Below are 3,691 nucleotides of genomic sequence, written 5' to 3'. Positions count from 1 at the left end.
CTTTAGGCAAATGCTCTTTGAATAGCCAAAAGTTTTAAAAAAACGGGAGTCTTGTTTAAATACTTTTCAGCGTTGATTATCCTTCCTCTGCCCCATTTGTCGACAAGCAAAGAAAGCAAGTATTCGATGTAAACTCGTGTAAAAATCGTCCGCATGACAAGTATCTGGAGGATTATAGAACTAACAACTTGGTATAAAAAAATCTTGTAGCTTATCTCTCTAATATCAACACTGACTTCCACAATGCTGAAATTTAATTTTCTCTAAAGGAAGCGAGCGCGAACGCAGGCTTCCGCTACCAGAAATTATACTGTCGAGTTACCGACGTTAGCGGTAATCGCAGAGGTCAGCCGGTGCGCAGTGCAATGCAACAGCCTCACTCTGGAAGAAGCCCCTTCGTGATGGTATCGTGGTTTATTTTCCGCCAGCTAATTGCCTTGTGGAGACCACAATACCAAGGTCCACAAAGACAAGTTCAACTCACGAAGGAGTGTCATAACCTGCTCTGCGGTCCAAGAGTAAAGTGAGTTTGAGAAGAACGAAGATACATTAGAGTAAAAGATAGAAGAAGTCGAGTTAGAAAGATAGCATAGAGAAAGCGGACAGGAATTGCACAGATCTTAGAAAGTGCAATAGTTGGATAAGTCATACCGACCGGGAAGCCGTTTCATGACATTGTGTTCATGATGGTATCGTGGTTTATTCTCCGCCAGCTAATTGCCTTGTGGAGACCACAATACCAAGGTCCACAAAGACAAGTTCAACTCACGAATGAGTGTCATAACCTGCTCTGCGGTCCAAGAGTAAAGTGAGTTTGAGAAGAACGAAGATACATTAGAGTAAAAGATAGAAGAAGTCGAGTTAGAAAGATAGCATAGAGAAAGCGGACAGGAATTGCACACGATCTTAGAAAGTGCAATAGTTGGATAAGTCATACCGACCGGGAAGCCGTTTCATGACATTGTGTTCATGATGGTATTGTGTTTATATTTCAGTAGTCCGCCAGCTAATTGCCTTGTGGACTACTTGACAAGAATTACATAGAAATATTTACAATGTTTTTTCTATGCTTTTCAAGTCGAGAAACGGAGCGCATCAAGAATAAGCGAGTTTAGAAAAGTAAGAAAAAAGTAAAAAGAAAAGGCGAAAATTTAAAATAAAAAAATAAAAAGTTTGGGTCTTTCAAAAAGTATAAGGTTTGTTTGATTTAATTCAAAAATTGGTTTAATTTATTTTCTAGGTTTATGTTACCGTTTATATCTCTTATTTCCTTAGTTTCGTTTAAAAAGGAGTTTAATTGGTTGTTTTCTTTAGCAATGTCGTGTTCGATCTGAAGTATTTTTTTAATTTTAGATATGTATGCTCTTAGGAGGCTTATTCTCGCGCTCATACTTCTCTCATGATAAGCTCTCATTCTTATAGAATAGACATAATAAAAAAGCTCGTCAAGCAATAAATTACCAATATAAAATTTTGGCGCGTTTTCAACAAAACCGAAAAGATAAAATTTAAAAGTGTTTTTAAAAGGTTTACTGCTAGGATAAATCTTATTTAGCAAATATATTGTGTATTTAATTAAAGGTTGTACTTTTTCGCAGCTATATATCATGTGAGATAGAGTTTCTCTATCTTTCATACACTGGGGACAAAGGTCATCAGGTGCATGACCTCTGCGTTTAAAGATGGAGTTAGTGGGTAGCGCAAAGTGAATGGCTTTATATTTTATTTCGTTTGCTTTGTTGTTATTATTTCTTTTGAAAATGTTTTGAAAGAGGAGGGACCATTCCTTTGAGGAGGTGCCCGTCATGCTCTTTTCAAAAACAGAGTTCCACCTAGTAAACAGGGTCGTTACACCCAAACTGTATTTCTTTTTCATAAGAAAATCGTAAATGGATTTTGATGTGAGGTCGGTAATCAAAACCGGTTTTAGGGGGTGTATAAAGTTTCTTAGGGTGAAATTTGATTTGTTGTGGTCATAAGATTGACCTTCCTTTTTAATTTTTGTTTTCCAAACACGTGGAATGGAGTTTTTAATTTTTTTAAATGTTGCATGTTTAAGACCGGTTAATTGGTGATCCAAGAAACCGGGTACAAAAACCTTTGCAAGATCAGATATTTTGGATATTTGGTTCAAGGTAGTTTCTTTTTTAGGTTTTAGAGTCTGGTGGTTTTTGTCCCTAATAAAATTGTTATAAAAAATAGGCTGGTTGAGGATTTCCTCAATAGACATATTTTTTATGTCGCTCTCGCCGTTAAAAATGTGACTCCAGTTTTTAATTAGTTGCTGGTAGAACACAGGGAGAGTATCAATTGCACTACTTGAGTGGGTTGTGATAAAAATATTTTCTCCTTGATTAGTTTTTCTATAACTATTGAAAATATGCGTCGCCGCGTCTTTCCATGCGCCTGTTTGGGTGTGATTAAATATTTTTGCGACCCAAGTCAGCTGGATGGCTTTTAGTTTTTCGCCTATATCTATAATGTTTAAACCTCCTTGGCTAATAGGGAGTTTAGAAACTTTTTGGTTTGTTTTAATTGAGCTGTTGCTCCAGAGAAAATTTTCAACAATTTTTTCGATGAATTTGATAATTCTATCGTTAGGTATTGGCAACGTAAAAGCTAAGTGCCAAAGGTTACTTAAGAGTATTTGATTAATTACTATTCTTTTTCCTTTAAAGGATAAGTTAAACATTTGCCAGCGTTTAATTTTCTTTTGAATAGTGGCAATGCTTTCGTTCCATTGCTTAATGTTAACTAGACAATCTCTATTGGAAAAGTAAATACCCAAGCTTTTAAGGGTGTTTTCTTCCCAGTTAAAGTTTAGAAAATTTTCTTTGTTTTTTGTTTTATTATTTCCAAGCCACAAGCCTTGGCATTTGGCTACATTTAATTTAGCTCCTGTGGCTCGCTCGTTGAGTTCTAAGGCCCTACCGAGTTCTTTTATCGACTGATCTCCTGTTAAATAGAAGTTTGTGTCGTCAGCGTATTGCTGGATTTTAGTTTCTTTTTGGTTTACTGTTATTCCTTTTATGTTTTTGTTTGCTCTTATGTAACCTGAGAAAATTTCGGCTTGTATGATATATAGAATCATCGAAAGAGGACAACCTTGCCTTACTCCTCTGTGAATTTCAATTTTTTCAGATAAAAATCCGTTTATTTTTATTTGCGCGCTTATGTCGTAATATATCGTCTTAATAAAATTTATAAATACGGTATTAAAACCAAAAAAAGATAAAGTGTCATAAAGATAGTTTCTATCAACTCTATCAAATGCCTTGACCTGGTCAATGGATATAATAGACGCATCAAGTTGGTTTTTGTTGGATATTCTTATAATATCTCTGGTGTAGGATAAATTGTAATATATGGTTCTACGCGGGACGCATGCCGTTTGATTTTCGTTTATAATCAGAGGTAGAACATTTTTTAGTCTATTTGCAATTATCTTAGTTATGATTTTATAGTCTGTATTCAAAAGGGAGATAGGACGCCAATTGTTGATGTCAGTCTTATCTCCTTTTTTAAACAAACATATGATTATTGCCTTTTTTTGACTTTCGCACATTTCACCGCTGCTAAAAGTTTCGTTTATAGCTGCGGCCAGCAATTCCCCAAACAAATAAATATTTTGCTTGTAGAATTCGATGGTGAGGCCGTCGCTTCCGGGTGATTTGTTATTTTGCATCGTTTT

At 35.5% G+C, this 3,691-nt stretch overlaps 1 non-coding gene across 1 annotated transcript; it reads right to left on the bottom strand.

Annotated features, from left to right (window-relative positions):
• Positions 1-267: 267 nt before the first annotated feature.
• On the bottom strand, positions 268-436 carry LOC136089159 (U1 spliceosomal RNA). The gene has a single exon (XR_010642817.1). It is a non-coding gene; the product is annotated as a U1 spliceosomal RNA (small nuclear RNA).
• Between the last annotated feature and the right edge of the window lie 3,255 nt (positions 437-3,691).

Source organism: Hydra vulgaris, chromosome 12 (genome assembly GCF_038396675.1).
Source record: "Hydra vulgaris chromosome 12, alternate assembly HydraT2T_AEP".
In the NCBI taxonomy this organism is placed as follows: Eukaryota; Metazoa; Cnidaria; class Hydrozoa; order Anthoathecata; family Hydridae; genus Hydra; species Hydra vulgaris.
Note: the sequence above shows the minus strand (reverse complement) of the source record. Positions and strands in the feature narration are given on the sequence as shown.